At 46.6% G+C, this 24,783-nt stretch overlaps 1 protein-coding gene across 9 annotated transcripts in view; it reads left to right on the top strand.

The window, feature by feature from the left end:
- The window catches only part of TP63 (tumor protein p63), an 875,477-nt gene that overhangs the window by 332,113 nt on the left and 518,581 nt on the right, over positions 1–24,783 (top strand). For all 9 annotated transcript variants that reach the window (XM_063916475.1, XM_063916476.1, XM_063916470.1 and 6 more), the window contains exon 3: positions 22,768–22,836. The gene's annotated coding sequence lies outside the window, so the exon portion shown is untranslated. The remainder of the gene's footprint in view (positions 1–22,767; positions 22,837–24,783) is intronic.

Here is a 24,783-nt window from a genome sequence, read left to right as displayed (position 1 = left end):
CGGACTTTCTTGTTTTTCTGTGATCGAAAGGACTGCATTTAATAATACGGTGCTCTCTTAGGCTGTGAGGTAACATATGGCAAAAAATTTGACTTTCCAGCAGTAGCTGTGGAGACCAGGTCCGAGAGACCCTCCCCAAACAATTCCTCACCCTTGTAAGGTAAAAACTCCATATGCCTTTTTGAGTCGGCATCCCCTGTCCATTGCCGAGTCCACAGGACCCTTCTGGCAGAAATTGACATAGCATTTATTCTAGAGCCCAGTAGACTAATGTCTCTTTGAGCATCTCTCATATATAGGACAGCGTCTTTAATATGCCCCAGGGTCAACAACATAGTATCCTTGTCTAAGGTATCAATTTCCTCAGATAAGGTATCCGTCCATGCTGCTACAGCACTACACACCCAGGCCGACGCGATCGCCGGCCTCAGCAAGGTACCCGAATGTGTATAAATGGACTTCAGGGTAACCTCCTGTTTGCGATCCGCAGCATCTTTGAGGGTAGCCGTATCCTGTGACGGCAGGGCTACCTTCTTGGATAAGCGTGTTAAAGCTTTGTCCACCTTAGGGGAGGATTCCCAGCGTAACCTGTCTGTTGGCGGGAAAGGATACGCAATAAGAATCATTTTGGAGATCTGCAGTTTTTTATCTGGAGATTCCCAAGCCTTTTCACATGACTCATTTAGCTCGTGTGAGGGGGGAAAGGTTACCTCCGGCTTCTTTTCCCCATACATATGTACCCTCTTGTCAGGGACTGGGGTTTCCTCTGTGATGTGCAACACATCCTTCATTGCTATAATCATATAACGGATGGATTTAGCCAATTTAGGCTGTAACTTTGCATCATCGTAATCCACACTGGAGTCAGAATCCATGTCGGTATCTGTGTCAACAATTTGGGATAGTGGGCGCTTCTGAGACCCTGACGGCCTCTGCGACATAGGATCAGGCACGGGTTGAGACCCTGACTGTCCTGAGGCTTCAGCTTTTTCTTACCTTTTATGCAAGGAATTAGCATTATCATTTAAAACCTTCCACATATCCATCCAATCAGGTGTCGGCGCCGTCGGCGGAGACACCACATTCATTTGCTCCCGCTCTGCTTCCACATAGCCTTCCTCGTGAAACATGTTGACACAAGCGTACCGACACACCACACACACAGGGAATGCCCTTTTTGAAGACAGTTCCCCCACAAGGCCCTTTGGAGAGACAGAGAGAGAGTATGCCAGCACACACCCCAGCGCTATAACCCAGGAATAACACAGTAACTTAATGTTAACCCAGTAGCTGCTGTTTATATTGATTTTTTAGCCTAATTATGTGCCCCCCCTCTCTTTTTACCCTCTTCTACTGTGTATCTGCAGGGGAGAGCCTGGGGTGCTTCCTCTCAGCGGAGCTGTGGAGAAAAAATGGCGCTGGTGAGTGCTGAGGAAGAAGCCCCGCCCCCTCAGCGGCGGGCTTCAGTCCCGCTTAAATGTAAAATTTTTGGCAGGGGCTCATACATATATACAGTGCCCAACTGTATATATGTTAAACTTTTGCCAAAGAGGTCCCAATTGCTGCCCAGGGCGCCCCCCCCTGCGCCCTGCACTTTTACAGTGACCGGAGTATGTGAGGTGTGTAGGAGCAATGGCGCACAGCTGCAGTGCTGTGCGTTACCTCAGTGAAGAACGGATTCTTCTGCCGCCGATTTGAAGTCTTCTTGCTTCTCATACTCACCCGGCTTCTGTCTTCCGGCTCTGCGAGGGGGACGGCGGCGCGGCTCTGGGATCGGACGGCGAGGGTGAGATCCTGCGTACGATCCCTCTGGAGCTAATGGTGTCCAGTAGCCTAAGAAGCAGGACCTAGCTTCAGAGAGTAGGGCTGCTTCTCTCCCTCTGTCCCACGATGCAGGGAGTCTGTTGCCAGCAGAGCTCCCTGAAAATAAAAAACCTAACAAAATACTTTCTCTCAGCAAACTCAGGAGAGCTCACTGAAAAGCACCCAGCTCGTCTGGGCACAGTATCAAACTGAGGTCTAGAGGAGGGGCATAGAGGGAGGAGCCAGAGCACACCAGAACCTAAATTCTTTCTTAAAGTGCCCATGTCTCCTGCGGAGCCCGTCTATCCCCATGGTCCTTACGGAGTCCCCAGCATCCACTAGGACGTTAGAGAAAACAAAAAATGTAACATAATATACCAACTTTGCACATTAAAACATTTGTGAAATATCAAAAGTCAGCTTCTATGTCATAATATAAATCAAAAAATGTGATAGCAGATATGCCCACAATCTATAATGTTGACATATAGCCTAATAAGCTTGATGTAAATAATCTCACTGAGGTCATACACTTATGCAATCAGTACTCAATACAAATACCTGTTTTTAGATGATGAGCAGTTTGACTTCTAGAGTGATGACATAACTGAATGCGCTCTGTAAATTAAAGTTGTAGAGCTGGTGCTGGGTAGACATAGGGGAATTATCCATGTCTCAGAGCAGAGGGCCAAGGCAGTAGATAGTTATCAGCCCCAATGTCTCCCTAAAGATCTAAGAGTAGACAAAAAGCATTATTATGGTCAACCGTGTGGGCGGTTGGGCGGCCAGTCATCAGTATGCTGTCATGATGATGAGCCTGTTTTTATGGGAGGCAGGGAGCTGTACTGCCATCCATCACATTGTTAATCTAGTCTTGGAGCGGATCCGTCAGCAGCAGAGACAGACCACTCTGGCTGCTGTCTCCTCCGTTATTGAAGGGTAGAAATTGTCTGGATCTATCTATCTATCTAGGCCTGGGATGAGATGAGAAACACAGGGCTCAAAAAGAAGCAGCCAGAGATAAGGGACTCGACTATGGCCTGCTGGCAAAAGACCCATTTACAGCAGTGTGCTAGAATCCAGGAGTCTTGACCTTGTCACCACTTGGGAAAGGCACAGTTGGTATCAATACTCAAAGTGGGTGAGCAGAGGGGGACAACCTGCACATTTTGATGCCCACTTGGGGAGGTGTCCAATTAGCTGCAAATCAGTAATGGTTTTTCACCAATTATATCATCCCGTTTCTCTGGTGAAAATACATACAGTCCTCGAAAAGCCTATGTAATTTTGCGGCACTTATCGCAGGAAATATATTTATGTAAGGGAGATGTCTGCCTGAGGTAGGTGAAACCAATCCCCGATTAGTGCCGGCTATCTGGGCTAAATCTGGGTACACACCTATACAATCAAGCTTTATATGTGACGACCAAACTACTGGTTGATCTTCACAAAATACAGCCGATAAGTGGGTACATACCTATACAATTTTTACTTGCGATGTTCGATCGACTATCGAAAGAAAATGATTGTATCACTGTACACACTCTCTTTCGATTCAGACTACAGTCACAGCATATGTAAACAGAATTACCATTACGGGCAGGGAAAGGTTGTGATTACAGAACCAAAACAAAGAAAACACATCACATTGCCATTTTTTACTTTTCTGGTGTGGAGAGAATACTATAGTTCATTTCAATCCCCATCCATTATGAGTTTTAAAAGAAGGAAGGTTTGTGCTTGTATTGTTGCTGCTATGGTGGCAACAGCCAGAGGGTAGATGCTAGAATCAAGTGGGCTAAGGGACCTTTTCCGTAAGGGGGAGGAGTTACGATATAGAACCAACCAACAGCAGAGCCGTAACTACCTGTGTGCTGAGTGTGTGCTGCCCACAGCGCACAGGCACTGTAGGTGCAATCAGCACACTCTCTCTCTCCCCTGCTGCCGCCTCCCACATCAAGCGCAAAACGGCCATGGCGGCACCCGCAATTGCTTTGATCTGTCTGCCGCCGCTACCCACCCTCTCGCCCGCAGCTGGCCTTTCCCAATACAGTTGTATCATGCAGAGCTTCGGAGCTCTGCCTTGTACTCAGTGGCGGCGCCAGTGGTGTACACGTGACTAGGAGCCGGAGACGGAGTCCAGCCCTCGCAGGAGAGCACAGAGGCAGCGTAGGGTGAGTCACAGAGGCAGGGGGACACTTGGCTCAGCGGCTCCACACTGGTGTCCCTCACTATTCCCTATACGCTCCCTACACCCACACTCTATGCTTCCCTCACTCACCCTCACTGATCCCTACACCCACTCTCTCTGCTCCCCTCACTCACCCACCCTCACTGCTCCCTACACTCACCCTCACTGATCCCTACACCCACTCTCTCTGTTCCCCTCACTCACCCTCACTGCTCCCTACACTCACCCTCACTGATCCCTACAGCCACTCTCTCTGCTCCCTTCACTCACCCACCCTCGCTGCTCCCTACACTCATCCTCGCTGCTCCCTACACCCACTCTCTCTGCTCCCCTCACCTCACACACTCACCCTCGCTGATCCCTACAACCACTCTCTCTGCTCCCCTCACTCACCCTCACTACTCCTTACACTCACCCTCACTGATCCCTACACCCACTCTCTCTGCTCCCCTCACTCACCCACCCTATTTCATCCCTACAACCACTCTCTATGCTTCTCTCACTCACTGCTCCCTACATGCTTTCTCACTGCTCCCTACACCCACTCTCTGCTCCTCTCACTCACCCATTCTCACTGCTCCCTACACTCCCCCTCACTGCTCCCTACACCCACTCTCTCTGCTCCCCTCACTCACCCACCCTATTTGATCCCTACACCCACTCTCTATGCTTCTCTCACTCACTGCTCCCTACACGCTTCATCACTGCTCCCTACACCCACTCTCTGCTCCTCTCACTCACCCATTCTCACTGCTCTCTACACTCCCCCTCACTGCTCCCTACACCCACTCTCTCTCTGCTTCCCTCACTCACTGCACCCTACACCCTTCTTCACTGCTTCCTACACTCACCCACCATCCCTGCTCCCTACAACCACACTCACTGCTTGATAACCTCACCCTCACTGCTCCCTACACCCTTCCTTACTGTTCCCTACACTCAACCTTACTCACTGCTCTCTACAACGACCAGTGCCGTAACTAGGTGTGTGCATTTTCCCTGTGGGCGCACCATCTACAGATACCCTGACTGGCCGCCTATTCCCTCATGCGGTCCGCTTACTGTCGTTCCTCCCACTCCCCTGTGCGCTCTGTCTGCAGCAGAGCGGCTGACGTCTAGCACCCTCAGCCCCAAGCTCTCACGCTCAGCTCCCGCAGCAGCCTCCACCCAATCAGATTGCAGCATCAGCAAGAACGACGGCTGGCTGCAGCAATACCACGCTCTCCCTTTCTCCCTTTGCATGATGGACATCACCCCCTTGGTCTCCTGCAGTTTCTGAGGAGGGACTGGAGTACAGGAGCCGTTTCTCGGCAGTAGAAATGAAAGTAGCAGCATAGCTGCCAACCATATTATACAGCATGACCCAAATGCCCACAGTACAGCCGCAGATAGAAGTCATGAATTTCTTTTGAGCATTTGTTGAACAACAAACTTAGGGGGTCATTCCGACCCGATCGCTCGCTGCAGTTTGTCACAGTGCAGCAATCGGGTCGGAACTGCGCATGCGCCGGTGCCGCAGTGTGCCGGCGCATGGCAGCTTTCGTTGCCTAGTGATCGCCTCTGAGACAGAGGCGGTCGCTGGGCGGGAGGGGGCTGAACGGCGGCGTTAAGCCGCCATTTAGGGGGAGTGGTCCGGCCAACGCAGGTGTGGGCGGACCGTTGGGGGGGCGGGCCGCGGCAGCTGCGTGACATCTCACGCAGCCGCTGCGGCCAGCGGCAGCGACAATTAACTCCCGGCCAGCCGCAGGAACTGAGCTGGCCGGGAGTTACTCCTCAAATACAAAGCATCGCCGCTGTGCGATGCTTTTGTATTTGTGCGGGGGGAGGGGGGGCGGCACTGACATGCGGGGCGGTCTAGCCCTGTACTGGGCGTCCCTCCGCATGTCAGGGAAGATGATGCGTCTGACTGTTCTCTACTGTGGTATAAAATGTATAAAGTGTACTTCTGTGTGGTGTGGGCTTTACTTGGCATAATGTGTAAAAGGGGTTCTAACTGGTGTAATGGGTGTAAGTGGTGCTACTGTGTAGCGTAGTTTGAATAATGGCGACTACTGTGCAGCGTCATATGAATTGGTATTATTTTGTGACCATGCCCCTTCCCCATGAAGCTACGCCGCTATATGTTTGGCCGAGTTTTGAATATGGGGGGGGGAGGGGGCGCCGATGCTGTTTCTTGCACACAGCACTAAAATGTATAGTTTCGGCACAGGGCAACAGTACAAAGTATTACAAAAAAAAAGAGGAGCAAGAATCGTAGTTGCTGGACCAAGGAATGGCGGCTGAGGTGAGGCTCCTTCTCACGTGTGCCATAACTGCAGGAGATCCATGAGAACAACCCAGATGACTTTCAGAAATTTCATAGGGATGGATAATCCTTCCTTCCAGGAGCTGCTCACATTGGTCACCCCACTCATACAGAAAGAGGACACCTATTTTAGGAGGCCTATTTCAGCTGAGCTGAGACTGGTGGCTACACTACGCTATCGGGCTACTGAAAGGTCACTGGCCGATCTCAGGTGCAGCACGGCTATATCCTCACAAGCCCTGGAAGAGATCACACCAGAGACCTGTGAGGCCATCACTTAAGTTCTGTAGGACAAATACATGAAGGTAAATGCAAATGACCAAAACAGTACTCAAAAAACAGATTTGATAAGGTAGATTGTGCCAGCACACTGGGTACTTGGTGGTTCGGCGAGCTGCTGCAACTAGGTTGACCAGCCTAAATACATGGGAGGATGCAGCGCTCAACCTCGGAGTGTTATAGCTTAGTATAGTTGCTAGAAAGGATGTACATGAACAGTGTATATATAAAATATAACTATCACTGTGCCCACATGATATGTCTGAGTTACAGTACCATACGTCAGCAGACATACTCCCCATTAATTCACTCCCCACTAGGGAGTTAAACTTTGGATGAAACAGCAACTTTATTTTTGAGTGTGGACTATAGCACAGTGCATACATAGACAACCTATTTTACGGTATACAAATGCATAGTGTTTCATTTTTTGTTTCTCTTAATTTTTTGTTTCTCTTGGTTGTTGTGATTTTGCTATACAGTGTATTGATATTTGGTTTTATTCATGACATATGGTACTGTATCTCAGACCAGGGCCGGATTAACAATGCGGCTGATGGAGCTGCAGCTCCAGGCCCATGCTCCAAAATAGGCCCACTACATCCTCAGAACTCCATGCTGCTGTAGACAGGAAAAACAAATTTCCTTCTACTGCAGCCTGCCCTGCATCATTACAGGGCCTGTCCCCTCCGGCATCCAGTGGTGGCAGACTTAGTGGGAGAGGGAGGCACCAATGCACCTGTCCCCCTTCTAAAGCACTGTTGCAAAATACCTGGGTTAAGCCCTGCCCCCTGTATTTAAGTCCCACCTCCTAGTGCTGCCGTGTCTAAGCACCTGTCAAGTCACCAGGAGAGCAGGGGATGAAGAGATGAAAACTACATAGGGCATGTGGCAATCACGGGATGATAAGGGGGTGTAGCCTAGCTGTACATACCAGCCTGCCGGGGCTGCAGTCGATGACATCGGGACCGGAGACAGGTACTCAGCGGAGTCATCGTCCACACATAACGAGGAGCCCAGGGCTCCTCTGCTGCATGACCCTATGTATATACAAGAGGGCAGTGACTACCCCCTCCACAAGTGGGGGGTCCTAAGTGTCTTCCCATACAGCCCAGTGTACCCCACCAGCACACTGACTCCTTCATCCCATTGCATACAATGTGCCAGCCCAGTGTCTACCCACTTTTCTCCCCCTACCAGCCCACTGACCCTATCTAACTGCCCTTAGCAAGAACCCCCCAGTCTGAGTGTCCCACCACATTCAGCCTTCTGTACACCCTACTCTGGCGTAGTGCCCTCCCCACCCACCGCCATCTCACTGCCCCTTCCCATACAGCCCAGTGTCCCTATATATCACCCACCACCACCACTGGTGTATGAAATGCTGCCGCCGTCTATGATGGCAGCGCAGTGGAAGGCTTTCCCAGCACTACCTGCGCTGCATACTTACTGTGACTCGACGCCTCCTCTAGCGGATTTACCACTAGGCAACACAAGCGGGCACCTTGGGCCCATCAACACTCACTCTCTTGTCCACAAACCACTAGAACTCTCACTATCCTGCCGCGTGCTACTACCGCCGCCCTTCCTCTCCCTCGCTAACCCGCCGCCACTACCACTGTTCTGCCGCTTGCTGCTACTGCTGCACTGCCGGACTGCCGTAAAGTGAGAGGAGGCCTGGTCAATGTTCACCGGGAAGCGCTGCAGCAAGGAGTCCCGCTGTGTTTTATACACACCCCAGCTTTAGGTCTGGACGCCGCAGAATCTCCTTCTAGGGAAAGGTAAGGAGAGCTGCAGTTTTACCCTTACTAAACCTAAGCAGTGTGGTGCGACTCCAACACACTGGAACAAAGGAACTAAAATGTTTGCATGCAATATCTCTCACTGTGTACTTTGCTCATGCTTCTGGTTATATTTTTATTTTTTATTTATTTCATATTTTTTTCATTTTATGTTTACTTTCAAATTAATAATTATTTTCCTTTACAATCAAACAAGCACTTCCAACTTTTCTTCACTGTTTATTACTCTCTGAGTTTTACTGGCACTTGGCAGCTGCTATTCAAACATCTTGTCAGTGCACATGCACCCGCCATGGCCTCGCAGCACGCCACTATTTGTGAGACAAGCCAAGGGGTTCTGGCTGGTGAGACGGAAAGGGGTGCTGGCTGGTGAGACGAAAAGGGGTGCTGGCTGGAGCTGGAGAATGTGTGTGTGTGTGTGTGTGTGGGGGGGGGGGGGCTGACGATTTTGTCAGTCCTGGGCCTCACAATTTCTGATGGCAGCCCTGCGTGTGACGCAGGGAGAGAGGAACCGGGATACCCAGTTTTGTTGTATCATTGTTGTTTCCAATTGTAAAGCGCAACGGAATTTGCTGCTCTATATAAGAAACTGTTACTAAATAAAGAAATAAATAAATACAGCCAAAGAAGATAGAAGGCGAGGTGTGTGGTGCTATCACAGCACCTGCCTGCGCCAGTGCTTTTAGTCTTATTTTACACCAACATTTGCCTGCTACAGTCAGTGGGGATGGGGGATGGGACACAGTGAGTGGAGGCCTGCATGCTAGAATCAGTGTGATATCATACCTCCCAACTTTGATCTCAGCGGTGGAGGGACGGCAACGGCTTTGGCCGTTTATAGGGGCGTGGCCTAACGGCAAGGGGGCGTGGCTTCACGGCAAGTGCCGCGATCGCAGGCCACGCCTCCGTTTTCGTCATTATGGGGCATGAACAGCGCTGTGAGAGCTGCTGGTCATGCCCCCTGTCCCTCTCTGCCGTGAATAGACACTGTGCGCATGCGCACGCGCACAACATCTATTCACTGCTGCTCTGCTCAGAGCAGCGAGTGACAGGGAGGGATCTCCCAACTGCCCCCCCACCCGCGGGTGGGACAGCGGGACAGACCATGAAAAACGGGACTGTCCCGCCAAAATCGGGACAGTTGGGAGGTATGTGATATATAAGAAATCCAGTCACACTGACTGAGGGGTTTAATAATGGGTATTATAAGGGAAGGGCAGCATAGACGGTATAATGGTTAGCATCACTACCTCCCAGCACTGAGGTCATGGGTTCCATTCCCACCATGGCCCTAAATTTGTGCAGTTTGTATAGTCTTCCTGCATTTGCGTGGGTTTTCTGTGGGTACACCGTCTTGCTCCCACAATCAAAATAAAATACTGGTAGGTGAATTGGCTCCTGACAAAAATTAACCTTAGTGTTTGTGTGCACATAGGCAGACTAGATGGGCCAAATGGCTTATTCTTATACAATAATGGGAGTAAAAATAAGCATTATAATGTATAAAATGTATTATTACACCCAATGGTGTGATTTCATTATATATCAGCACCCCCCTCCAAAAAAAATAAAATAATAATAATAATGTAGCAGTAACCGTCAACAGTCTCACCACCGTCGTCTGCTCTTTCACGCCAGGCCACGCGACGGTGCAGATGACGGTGGTGAGACTGCTGACGGTTACTGCTCGTGGTATTATCCACTGATTACCTAATATCAATTGTTTATACCTACGGTGGTTGAGACCACCGTTTTTGGTACGTGATTTATGACCGACTGCGTGTAAAGATTGTTGGAATAAATTCGTTTGAAACTGATTGATGCACTATGAGGCGCCCCTTCTTACTCTCTTTTTAGAAATCGCTTTTTGCCAAGTGGAAATTGGCCTAAGGGAGACGCCGATCTGAAGGATTCAAAGTGCTTTTCAGACCTGAGTAAACCATTGAATACGCGTGGTTGGTCTTGAATTAATACTACTATTGCTGGGACTTGTGGTTCCATGGTTTGGAAATTACATTGCGCACTGACTTTTCTAAACTATTTTATATATATATATATATATATATATACTCTTAATTTCTTAATATATAACAAACATCTGAAAATAAATGTAATATCTTAACTATGTACATTGTAAAGTTCTGATAGTGTATGCTATCAGGTGCAGATTGTGCAGATGCAAAAGCCATGAAGAGGCTGATACCTTTTCCCGCTACTGTTGTTGGTGGAGGGTGAGGGTGCACAGAAGGGGACGATGCACGCATTTTGAAGTGATGATATGGCATTGGTTGTGGTATAGGGGCAGGGAAGATCGCATTGAATTCACAACAGGGCATTAGGGGGGCATTTGTTAACCTGGTGTGTCAGTTTAGGTCCCCAACACAGGCCCAGTAAAACACATCCCCTATAATCCACTTGGCCTCTGCCCTCGTTGCAGAATCCATGCACCGTAGCTTTTTGACTATATTGGTCCCCATGTGGTTCTGCTCATCCTCGTCCAATGCTGTTAGGCGATTGGCTGACTCAAGGATCTGCCGTACTGTCCCAAGAAGAGGTTCGGAGAGATAGCAGAAGAAAATACTCCTTTTTGGGAGAACACTTTGTACAATATGTATAGAAAATGTTAATATGTAACTTTTATACAAACTTAAGTAAAATATCTAAGACTTTACTCACAATACAACAAGAAAGAAAAATATTTTTAGAAAAAATATTTTTTGCTGAGGGGTATATAATAAACCTCCTCTTTCAAACTAAAAAAAGTAATCAGTAATTGTGATTCACTTTCCGCAAGTGAAAGCCTGTGAATATTTTTCTTCTTAAAATTAGTCAACCATTAAAGGTATCTCAGTATTTTGTCAATCATGTGTGGATGACATACTGTACAAAGAGACAAAAATCTTGTCTCCTCATAAATTGTGGACGAGAAACAACAATTTATAATAGTGTCTGTATAAGCTGGAAACATTAATGTCCAGTTGTACCTTTTAAAGTAGTTGAAAAGCAATTTCCAGTTCTCACAACTGATGCATTTCATAATATATACACCTTACTGATACATTTAGTATTAATGTCCAGAGAGAAAAGCCGTATTAATATAACAGTATACTGTTTTCATAACAAGGATTAAAAATACTTTGGACTTTTGCGCTATGAATATTTCAGGTGCATAAATGACTGAACACACACACTTTCAATTTATATTTATATACCTTTATAGCTAAAATCAAAAAATTAATTGACAAACATTTAATATCAAATAAACTGGTAAGTATATGGCATCCAATGTTATAAAAAAAAAAGTCACGTGACTATTGCTGTGTCTGCTATAGGCACATGTAATTATAAACAAAAAAATTTGAATCTAAAAAAAAGTCCTTGTTTATATTAGAGATGAGCGCCGGAAATTTTTCGGGTTTTGTGTTTTGGTTTTGGGTTCGGTTCCGCTGCCGTGTTTTGGGTTCGACCGCGTTTTGGCAAAACCTCACCGAATTTTTTTTGTCGGATTCGGGTGTGTTTTGGATTCGGGTGTTTTTTTCAAAAAACCCTAAAAAACAGCTTAAATCATAGAATTTGGGGGTCATTTTGATCCCAAAGTATTATTAACCTCAAAAACCATAATTTCCACTCATTTTCAGTCTATTCTGAATACCTCACACCTCACAATATTATTTTTAGTCCTAAAATTTGCACCGAGGTCGCTGTGTGAGTAAGATAAGCGACCCTAGTGGCCGACACAAACACCGGGCCCATCTAGGAGTGGCACTGCAGTGTCACGCAGGATGTCCCTTCCAAAAAACCCTCCCCAAACAGCACATGACGCAAAGAAAAAAAGAGGCGCAATGAGGTAGCTGTGTGAGTAAGATAAGCGACCCTAGTGGCCGACACAAACACCGGGCCCATCTAGGAGTGGCACTGCAGTGTCACACAGGATGTCCCTTCCAAAAAACCCTCCCCAAACAGCACATGACGCAAAGAAAAAAAGAGGCGCAATGAGGTAGCTGACTGTGTGAGTAAGATAAGCGACCCTAGTGGCCGACACAAACACCGGGCCCATCTAGGAGTGGCACTGCAGTGTCACGCAGGATGTCCCTTCCAAAAAACCCTCCCCAAACAGCACATGACGCAAAGAAAAAAAGAGGCGCAATGAGGTAGCTGTGTGAGTAAGATAAGCGACCCTAGTGGCCGACACAAACACCGGGCCCATCTAGGAGTGGCACTGCAGTGTCACGCAGGATGTCCCTTCCAAAAAACCCTCCCCAAACAGCACATGACGCAAAGAAAAAAAGAGGCGCAATGAGGCAGCTGACTGTGTGAGTAAGATAAGCGACCCTAGTGGCCGACACAAACACCGGGCCCATCTAGGAGTGGCACTGCAGTGTCACGCAGGATGTCCCTTCCAAAAAACCCTCCCCAAACAGCACATGACGCAAAGAAAAAAAGAGGCGCAATGAGGTAGCTGACTGTGTGAGTAAGATAAGCGACCCTAGTGGCCGACACAAACACCGGGCCCATCTAGGAGTGGCACTGCAGTGTCACGCAGGATGACCCTTCCAAAAAACCCTCCCCAAACAGCACATGACGCAAAGAAAAATAAAAGAAAAAAGAGGTGCAAGATGGAATTGTCCTTGGGCCCTCCCACCCACCCTTATGTTGTATAAACAAAACAGGACATGCACACTTTAACCAACCCATCATTTCAGTGACAGGGTCTGCCACACGACTGTGACTGATATGACGGGTTGGTTTGGACCCCCCCCAAAAAAGAAGCAATTAATCTCTCCTTGCACAAACTGGCTCTACAGAGGCAAGATGTCCACCTCATCATCATCCTCCGATATATCACCGTGTACATCCCCCTCCTCACAGATTATCAATTCATCCCCACTGGAATCCACCATCTCAGCTCCCTGTGTACTTTGTGGAGGCAATTGCTGCTGGTCAATGTCTCTGCGGAGGAATTGATTATAATTCATTTTAATGAACATCATCTTCTCCACATTTTCTGGATGTAACCTCGTACGCCGATTGCTGACAAGGTGAGCGGCGGCACTAAACACTCTTTCGGAGTACACACTTGTGGGAGGGCAACTTAGGTAGAATAAAGCCAGTTTGTGCAAGGGCCTCCAAATTGCCTCTTTTTCCTGCCAGTATAAGTACGGACTGTGTGACGTGCCTACTTGGATGCGGTCACTCATATAATCCTCCACCATTCTTTCAATGTTGAGAGAATCATATGCAGTGACAGTAGACGACATGTCCGTAATCGTTGTCAGGTCCTTCAATCCGGACCAGATGTCAGCATCAGCAGTCGCTCCAGACTGCCCTGCATCACCGCCAGCGGGTGGGCTCGGAATTCTGAGCCTTTTCCTCGCACCCCCAGTTGCGGGAGAATGTGAAGGAGGAGATGTTGACAGGTCGCGTTCCGCTTGACTTGACAATTTTCTCACCAGCAGGTCTTTCAACCCCAGCAGACTTGTGTCTGCCGGAAAGAGAGATCCAAGGTAGGCTTTAAATCTAGGATCGAGCATGGTGGCCAAAATGTAGTGCTCTGATTTCAACAGATTGACCACCCGTGAATCCTTGTTAAGCGAATTAAGGGCTCCATCCACAAGTCCCACATGCCTAGCGGAATCGCTCCGTGTTAGCTCCTCCTTCAATGTCTCCAGCTTCTTCTGCAAAAGCCTGATGAGGGGAATGACCTGACTCAGGCTGGCAGTGTCTGAACTGACTTCACGTGTGGCAAGTTCAAAGGGCATCAGAACCTTGCACAACGTTGAAATCATTCTCCACTGCGCTTGAGACAGGTGCATTCCACCTCCTATATCGTGCTCAATTGTATAGGCTTGAATGGCCTTTTGCTGCTCCTCCAACCTCTGAAGCATATAGAGGGTTGAATTCCACCTCGTTACCACTTCTTGCTTCAGATGATGGCAGGGCAGGTTCAGTAGTTTTTGGTGGTGCTCCAGTCTTCTGTACGTGGTGCCTGTACGCCGAAAGTGTCCCGCAATTCTTCTGGCCACCGACAGCATCTCTTGCACGCCCCTGTCGTTTTTTAAAAAATTCTGCACCACCAAACTCAAGGTATGTGCAAAACATGGGACGTGCTGGAATTTGCCCATATTTAATGCACACACAATATTGCTGGCGTTGTCCGATGCCACAAATCCACAGGAGAGTCCAATTGGGGTAAGCCATTCCGCGATGATCTTCCTCAGTTGCCGTAAGAGGTTTTCAGCTGTGTGCGTATTCTGGAAACCGGTGATACAAAGCGTAGCCTGCCTAGGAAAGAGTTGGCGTTTGCGAGATGCTGCTACTGGTGCCGCTGCTGCTGTTCTTGCGGCGGGAGTCCATACATCTACCCAGTGGGCTGTCACAGTCATATAGTCCTGACCCTGCCCTGCTCCACTTGTCCACATGTCCGTGGTTAAGTGGACATTGGGTACAGCTGCATTTTTTAGGACACTGGTGACTCTTTTTCTGAGGTCTGTGTACATTTTCGGTATCGCCTGCCTAGAGAAATGGAACCTAGATGGTATTTGGTACCGGGGACACAGTACCTCCAACAAGTCTCTAGTTGGCTCTGCAGTAATGATGGATACCGGAACCACGTTTCTCACCACCCAGGATGCCAAGGCCTCAGTTATCCGCTTTGCAGTAGGATGACTGCTGTGATATTTCATCTTCCTCGCAAAGGACTGTTGGACAGTCAATTGCTTGGTGGAAGTAGTAAAAGTGGTCTTACGACTTCCCCTCTGGGATGACCATCGACTCCCAGCAGCAACAACAGCAGCGCCAGCAGCAGTAGGCGTTACACGCAAGGATGCATCGGAGGAATCCCAGGCAGGAGAGGAATCATCAGAATTGCCAGTGACATGGCCTGCAGGACTATTGGCATTCCTGGGGAAGGAGGAAATTGACACTGAGGGAGTTGGTGGGGTGGTTTGCGTGAGCTTGGTTACAAGAGGAAGGGATTTACTGGTCAGTGGACTGCTTCCGCTGTCGGCCAAAGTTTTTGAACTTGTCACTGACTTATTATGAATGCGCTGCAGGTGACGTATAAGGGAGGATGTTCCGAGGTGGTTAACGTCCTTACCCCTACTTATTACAGCTTGACAAAGGGAACACACGGCTTGACAAATGTTGTCCGCATTTCTGGTGAAATACTTCCACACCGAAGAGCTGATTTTTTTGGTATTTTCACCAGGCATGTCAACGGCCATATTCCTCCCACGGACAACAGGTGTCTCCCCGGGTGCCTGACTTAAACAAACCACCTCACCATCAGAATCCTCCTGGTCAATTTCCTCCCCAGCGCCAGCAACACCCATATCCTCCTCATCCTGGTGTACTTCAACACTGACATCTTCAATCTGACTATCAGGAACTGGACTGCGGGTGCTCCTTCCAGCACTTGCAGGGGGCGTGCAAATGGTGGAAGGCACATGCTCTTCACGTCCAGTGTTGGGAAGGTCAGGCATCGCAACCGACACAATTGGACTCTCCTTGTGGATTTGGGATTTCGAAGAACGCACAGTTCTTTGCTGTGCTTTTTCCAGCTTGAGTCTTTTCATTTTTCTAGCGAGAGGCTGAGTGCTTCCATCCTCATGTGAAGCTGAACCACTAGCCATGAACATAGGCCAGGGCCTCAGCCGTTCCTTGCCACTCCGTGTGGTAAATGGCATATTGGCAAGTTTACGCTTCTCCTCCGACAATTTTATTTTAGGTTTTGGAGTCCTTTTTTTACTGATATTTGGTGTTTTGGATTTGACATGCTCTGTACTATGACATTGGGCATCGGCCTCGGCAGACGACGTTGCTGGCATTTCATCGTCTCGGCCATGACTAGTGGCAGCAGCTTCAGCACGAGGTGGAAGTGGATCTTGATCTTTCCCTAATTTTGGAACCTCAACATTTTTGTTCTCCATATTTTAATAGGCACAACTAAAAGGCACCTCAGGTAAACAATGTAGATGGATGGATACTAGTATACAATTATGGATGGACTGCCGAGTGCCGACACAGAGGTAGCTACAGCCGTGGACTACCGTACTGTACTGTGTCTGCTGCTAATATAGACTGGTTGATAAAGAGATGTAGTATGTATGTATAAAGAAGAAAGAAAAAAAAACCACGGGTAGGTGGTATACAATTATGGACGGACTGCCGAGTGCCGACACAGAGGTAGCTACAGCCGTGGACTACCGTACTGTGTCTGCTGCTAATATAGACTGGTTGATAAAGAGATGTAGTATGTATGTATAAAGAAGAAAGAAAAAAAAACCACGGGTAGGTGGTATACAATTATGGATGGACTGCCGAGTGCCGACACAGAGGTAGCTACAGCTGTGGACTACCGTACTGTACTGTGTCTGCTGCTAATATAGACTGGTTGATAATGAGATGTAGTATGTATGTATAAAGAAGAAAGAAAAAAAAACCACGGGTAGGTGGTATACAATTATGGACGGACTGCCGAGTGCCGACACAGAGGTAGCTACAGCCGTGGACTACCGTCCTGTACTGTGTCTGCTGCTAATATAGACTGGATGATAATGAGATGTAGTATGTATAAAGAAGAAAAAAAAAACCACGGGTAGGTGGTATACAATTATGGATGGACTGCCGAGTGCCGACACAGAGGTAGCTACAGCCGTGGACTACCGTACTGTACTGTGTCTGCTGCTAATATAGACTGGATGATAATGAGATGTAGTATGTATAAAGAAGAAAAAAAAAACCACGGGTAGGTGGTATACAATTATGGATGGACTGCCGAGTGCCGACACAGAGGTATCTACAGCCGTGGACTACCGTACTGTACTGTGTTTGCTGCTAATATAGACTGGATGATAATGAGATATAGTATGTATAAAGAAGAAAGAAAAAAAAACCACGGGTAGGTGGTATACAATTATGGACGGACTGCCGAGTGCCGACACAGAGGTAGCTACAGCCGTGGACTACCGTACTGTACTGTGTCTGCTGCTAATATAGACTGGTTGATAATGAGATGTAGTATGTATAAAGAAGAAAGAAAAAAAAACCACGGGTAGGTGGTATACAATTATGGATGGACTGCCGAGTGCCGACACAGAGGTAGCTACAGCCGTGGATAAAAGCAGTTTGAGAGGTAACATAAGAACAGCATGTATCTCTATATCATCACATTTGTTCAGTTTTGTAAACAACATATGTAACACCCCCAGGGTTGGCAGGGTATGTCTAGGTGGTTGAGAGAGGTATTACATGTTTTGGGTGGTTATGTGACTGACCTTTCCCCTTTAAGTGTTATTCCCCATACCTTGATTTGTAGTACCATGCTCAGAGAGGTAGGAGAGATTGATACAAATCAGGAGTGAGTCGGCAATTCCAACAGGAAGTCTTTTTATTGATCTGCAATGAACTCTGGATTTAGGATGAATGGTGAATTTAGGAAAGTTACTTAGGTGATGAATCACAAAAAGAAGACTTTCATATAAGAAAACAGGATTATGCTAATTTTTCTAGTTACATCATAAACAGTCATCCGGTTTGCAAAAGACAAGTAATTGGAATCACAAAGAAGAATTATCAGAATCAAGATGAGAAGCAATTCAAATCACAAAAATTAACATAAAATTATTGGAATCAATAAAAACAAATCAGATGTTGTGCATTACATTCTACAAAGTGATCACAAAAAGAATAAAGACAATACCTGTCAGTAATTTTCGTTATTGACTTCTAACTTTCCCTAGCCAAGGCAACACGTATCTTCACTGGTAATTATCATTGGAGCTCATGTTACAACTTGCTGTGCCACAGTATGTCAATGAGGCAGAAATGGGCACACAGTAATTGAGGTTGGATCCTGGGGTCAAAATGTCACTTGGGTACAGTTCTTTATCTCAAAGATGATGTACCTAGCAAAGGAATGGCAAATGTATATAATCAACAGCACTTATATCACAATCAGGGGCTTTGGGTATGAAACAAACTCAGTCTCTAGTAAAGGCAGGGTTGAATAAACACTTTTATAATTAGCTCAGTCCTTCAGCATTGCTTATCTATCTGTGGTGCACAAACTCAGTCCTTTAGTACAGATATGTCTCTTTTCCTTGCATCAGAACTGAAAACACTTTCCTTGAACTTGAAATAAAGTCAGTCCTGGTTTTAGCCCTTCTTAGCTGGTACAAAATGGAGTCTTAGCTGGTACAAAATGGTGCTGCTGACCTCACCCTTCTTAGTCACTGTCTAGCTTGTAACACCGGTTGTGGAGGCTGAGCAGTACACTGGCTGTCACTTTCAAACAGTAATCACTCAGACCCATGGAATGGTATTTTGAGCTGGCTGTTCCCGCTGTATTGTCTCCTCACTCTCGCCTATTACCAGGCCTGGCAGTGTCTGGTTCTCCAGCTGCAGCATCTCAACACCACCTTTCCTGCAACACTCCCTGGCGACAGTCTGCTGCTCTCTCCAGCAGCACTACTCTGACCACCCAGCGTCCTGCGGCTCTCCCTGGTATACAGCTCCCATTCTGCCCTGCGTTCAACCTTCAGCCAGCACACACCACACTCTCCAGACTTCTTCTTCTCAGCATTCCACTCTTCTCCCAGTAGCCTCCTTCCAATCAGCTCCCTCTTTTCAGGCCACGTGACCAGACCCAGGGCTCGGTTAACTCCTACTGTACCAGCACTTCTCCTGCTGCTGCGGAGCTACAACAAAGGGCTCTTAAAGAGGCACAAACACAGCCGGAGTGCCACACAAACATGTGCCTCTTTAAAGCAGTTTGGGAGATAACTGTAAGAACAGCATGTATCTCTATAATCTTCACATTTGACCACTTTTGTAAACAACATAAATGTGCCTCTTTAAAGCAGTTAAAGAGGTAACTGTAAGGACAGTTTGAATCTTGAATTTCAGCATCTAACCTCACAAATAATGCATTTAAAGACTCACGGTGGTTAAAGATGTTACAAATAGATACTACGTCAGTGGATCAGCATATCACAGCTCAAGCAGGTATATATAACATCATATTGTTCCATAGTTTGAAGAGAACCATACATAAGTAAGCTTGAACAGTTTTGGTAACAGTCCTTAATGATAGTAATATGTGTTCAGCAGCTGCACTGTAGACCTGTCCACAAAGGACATTCCATCTTATTTCTCTCTACAAACACACTCTTTTACGCTGACCTCTCTATCCCAGCATCACTGCAATGTTATATTAAGACATCAGTGCCGGGAGATTGAGTGTGGAAAGGCACAGCAGAAGTGTTATACACTTTCTTCTACAGAAGTAAGTCCCCTGGCCTCACCCTTGATCCCCATTCACTGTTTTCACATGGTGAATAGCAGGAGTTTAGTAATGTGATTGGTCCATACTGATTGAAATAATGCCCCATGTGCATCATAGACATTGCACAACAGGACGCCGAGGAGCCATGCTGGAGGGAGAGGCTGTAGTCATTAAAGGAGGGGAGGATCCCAGCATCAATTAATTTCCAGAGAAGGGTGCAGATAATGGTATGGGGGATGGAGATAAAAAAGAGATAAGAATTAAAAGAGCTACAGCCATGTCATTCGCTGAAGTAGAGCTCATGGTCAAATCCTCAACCAACAGGACTATGATTGTTTCAGAGTAAATTATCCAAGAACAAATTACAGAAAAGATCGTATTATGAAAAAACCAGTAAAAGAAATTCTGGAAAAGTTTGGGATGAAAAGCAAATACCAACTTCAAGTTAAAGAACATGTTTGGAATCATAGACAAGCAAAAAATATATTTCTGATGTGCGCAATGAATGTTACCCTAGGCAGCCGTCACACATCACTAAGGGAACACCACGTCCCTAATGGCAAGATACAAATTACAAAATGATGGATGTGTGCATAGGCGCCCTTGTAACAAAGATGATGGTAATAACAAGGTGGTTTGTATAAAAACACAGTACTTTAATAATGATACATACAGGCCATATATTCACATAAAACAACAATATGCCAATCCCAAATAGAATCTCACCCTCTATAGAATTTGCGGTGGGCAGAGAGCCTCTTAATGAAAGGCAATCCGGTCCCGGTGGAATAATCGTCGCACCACCGCAAAAAGCTTATTCCATTAGGAGGTTTGAGTGGGGAATCAGGCAGTGCAGATGGAAAAGATGTCTGTGTCGTCCAAACGACGCGTTTCGGAGAATGTTCTCCTTTTTCAAGCTTGGATCCAAGCTTGAAAAAGGCATCCGGAAAGTATTCACAGCGCTTCACTTTTCCCACATTTTGTTATGTTACAGCCTTATTCCAAAATGGAATAAATTATTTTTTTCTATCAAAATTCTACACACAATACCCTATAATAACAACGTGAAAAAAGTTTTTTGCAAATTTATTAAAGATAAAAAAACTAAGAAATCACAGTATCTGCTGCTTTGAAGGTCCCAATGAGCACAGTGGCCTCCATCATCCGTAAATGGAAGAAGTTCGGAACAACCAGGACTCTTCCTAGAGCTGGCCGGCCGTCTAAACTGAGTGATCATGATAGATGGCCCCTAGTCAGGGAGGTAACCAAGAACCCGATGGTCACTTTGTCAGAGCTACAGCATTCCTCTGTGGAGAGAGGAGAACGTTCCAGAAGGACAAGCATCTCTGCAGCAATCCACCAATCAGCCTGTATGGTAGAGTGGCCAGACGGAAGCCACTCCTTAGTAAAAAAGCACATGGCAGCCCGCCTGGAGTTTGCTAAAATGCACCTGAAGGGCTCTCAGACCATGAGAAACAAAATTCTCTGGTTTGATGAGATAAAGCTTGAACTCTTTGGCACAAATGCCAGGCATCATGTTCGGAGGAAACCAGACACCGTTCATCACCAGGTCAATACCATCCCTACAGTGAAGCATGGTGGTGGCAGCATCATGCTGTGGGGATGTTTTAAAGCTGCAGGAACTGGGATACTAGTCAGGATAGAGGGAAAGATGAATGCAGCAATGTACAGAGACATCCTGGATGAAAACCTGCTCCAGAGCGCTCTTGACCTCAGACTGGGGTGACGGTTCATCTTTCAGCAGGAAAATGACCCTAAGCACACAGCCAAGATAGCAAAAGAGTGGCTTCAGAACAACTCTGTGAATGTCCTTGAGTGGCCCGGCCAGAGCCCAAATTTGAATCCGATTGAACATCTCTGGAGAGATCTGAAAATGGCTGTGCACTGACGCTTCCCATCCAACCTGATGGAGATTGAGAAGTGCTGCAAAGAGGAATGGGCGAAACTGCCCAAAGATAGGTGTGCCAAGCTCGTGGCATCATATTCAAAAATACTTGAGGCTGTAATTGCTGCCAAAGGTGCATCAACAAAGTATTAAAAAAAGGCTGTGAATACTTATGTACATGTGATTTCTTAGTTTTTTATTTGTAATAAATTTGCAAAAATGTAAAAAAAAAAACCTTTTTCACATTGTCATTGCAACATTTGTATCCAACAAGTGGAAACAGCAGAGTGTAGAAGTCCAGTAGGTAAAAAAAGAATTTACCTACAATTCTTTTTTTACCTACTGGACTTCTACACTCTGCCTAACAAGCATTTTGCACGACAAGCACTTTCATCTATATTTATAGACCGATATTGGCCTTGCAGCCCCTGCAGCGGCTTATATTCTCTGCACGCCGCAGCTGACATCGAGGCCCGCCGAGCGGCATTGGTAACTCAGTCTCCATAGCGGCTCCTTTATACCTCCAGCAGCGTCTCCGTATAGGACTCCGCCCGGTGCAAGTCCTGCACTCTCCCTCCCAATGACAGCTACGTGGTGGACAACGCAGGATAATCAAACCGAGGACGATCGGTTAGAAACCAGCCCACGGGAGAGGTAATTTTGACTTTATCTGACATCGGAGTATTTCTACATACCGGAGCTCCATTAATACATTCATGGGACTGCAGTTACCAGTCTAAAACTTATGAATTACTCCACATTCTAACAATTCATTCATATCCAGGATACGATACTGTTTCCACTTGTTGGATACAAATGTTGCATATTGTTACCACTCACATCACAAGTGCTTGTTTTATCTGATATCCAGTACAGGGTATTTTACTATTTTCCCTATAAGGTTTAATGTCCAGACTATATGTTTTATTGTATGTCAGTTCCTTCATTGTCATATTAAATTCTTCTTTATAATTTATCTCAGCATACGTCAGCTTTAGTTCATGTTTCCGATTTCATTGCGCAGCTGAGTTCTTTTTTCCATTTTGGAATAAGGCTGTAACATAACAAAATGTGGAAAAAGTGAAGTGGTGAGAATACTTTCCGGATGCACTGTAAATGCACAACTCTTTACCACTCATTCACTTATAATGTACATGTAACTATTGGTTAATATATCCCTTATCTTGCCATCCCTAGATGATATTCAACACAAGAAGGATATAGCAGAGGAACATCAAGTGATATGCAAATCCAGCAGTGTCCATGGTGAGCACATACTGCTAATAAACTGTGGGTGGAAGGGTTAAAAATGTTTTATTTAATAGAACTTTTCAATGAAAGTGCGGAAGGGGAGCAACTCTCAAATGTAAAGCACTGCCTCAAAGATTTGAGTGAAAAAATCACTGCAATTTTTTTTTTACACATGGCTACTGTTTATATTTACAAACATTAGAGTGGTACCATGGCAAAGCAACACTTTAAGTAGACTGATTTTGTTTTTTTTATGGTTACTTGTGATGTTTCAGCTGTATCTCATACTACTATGGCCCTCATTCCGAGTTGTTCGCTCGTTGCCGAGTTTCGCTATATTGCGATTAGTCGCTTACTGCGCATGCGCAAGGTTCGCAGAGCGCATGCGGGTAGTTATTTTACTCAAAAGTTAGGTATTTTACTCACGGCATAACGAGGATTTTTCATTGTTATGGTGATCGGAGTGTGATTGACAGGAAGTGGGTGTTTCTGGGCGGAAACTGGCCGTTTTATGGGTGTGTGCAGAAAAACGCTGCCGTTTCTGGGAAAAACGCGGGAGTGGCTGGAGAAACGGGGGAGTGTCTGGGCGAACGCTGGGTGTGTTTGTGACGTCAAACTAGGAACGAAACTGACTGAACTGATCGCAGTGGCAGAGTAAGTCCCGAGCTACTCAGAAACTGCAAAGAAATTTCTATTCGCAATTATGCGAATCTTTCGTTCGCAATTCTGCTATGCTAAGAGGGCGGCGGCTTAGTGTGTGCAATGCTGCTAAAAGCAGCTAGCGAGCGAACAACTCGGAATGAGGGCCTATGCACTTTGTTTTTGCTGTGAACTTATAGTGCTATATGTCGCACATGTAGTTCCATGCCAGCAATACATTGTTTGGGAACAGGCCGGGATGTTAACATGTGATGTGTTGTTGGCATGGGAGTATATAGGGACATATAACACTATGGGCCAAATGTAATAGAGTGAGAGTTTCAAAAAGTGAGAGATTTGGTAATGTTTTGCAGTTTTTTTTAAAGTGGCAATCATTTACACAGCAAGATCAACCTGATTTTGCAGTGTAAATGATTGCCACTTTAAAAAACAACTGAAAAACCTTACCGAATCTCTCTCTTTCTGAAATTCTCACTCTTATTACTTTTGAAATCTCGCACTGGGAGCCAAATTGGCTAGAAACGGCCCTGATTTGCATGGGAATATGTAGGAACATATACCACTATGTGTTCAGAGGGCATAAAGACAAAAGTATATTTTCAGCTTGATACGTTTGTCACGTATCCACACCTCTCAACAGTGTAAAATGCTGGAGAAGGACCTCCGCGCGAGTCCAGAAAAGCGGCATGGCCTATATGAAAGGGGCAGTGCCACAATCGCAAGTCACGGCCCCATTTTCCATCACTGAGGGGGCATGCTCAGCGCTCTGTGAGCTTCTGGCATGCCCCCAGTCTATCTGTCTCTATAGAATATATGCTGAATATACGCTGCACTCACCACGCTGCAGGCACGGTGGCTTGCTACGCTTGCCGCACTCACCGCGCTTGCCAGAGGTTCTATTCCCACTCTATGGGTGTCAGGGACACCCACGAGTGGGAATAGTCCTGTTGCACCGGTATTCCGGCTGCCGGCATTGCCAACTGTCAGGATTCCAGCGTCAGTATCCTGACCGCCAGGGGATCTTGACAGCTGGCAAATTAAACATATACCATTACAGTGACAATCAGGCCCTATTAAAAGCATTACTAATTGGTGTTAATTAGGCACATCCAGGGGCGGATTGGGGACACCATGCCAGTCCCTGCTAGGCCGGTCCCGTTGTGCCCTCATTGGCCGCCCACCACCCCTCTGTCAGACTGGCTGCTGCGATTGGAGCTCATCTCCGATCGAGCAGCTTTAGTTCCGCCTCCGTTTCACAGTGCCGGCCGGGCCACCCCTTAATTCCCTCACCCTGCTGCCAAA

This window comes from Pseudophryne corroboree, chromosome 4, assembly GCF_028390025.1.
Source record: "Pseudophryne corroboree isolate aPseCor3 chromosome 4, aPseCor3.hap2, whole genome shotgun sequence".
Taxonomy (NCBI): domain Eukaryota; kingdom Metazoa; phylum Chordata; class Amphibia; order Anura; family Myobatrachidae; genus Pseudophryne; species Pseudophryne corroboree.
The sequence above is the reverse complement of the archived record's forward strand: the minus strand, read 5'-3'. Positions and strand labels throughout refer to the sequence as shown.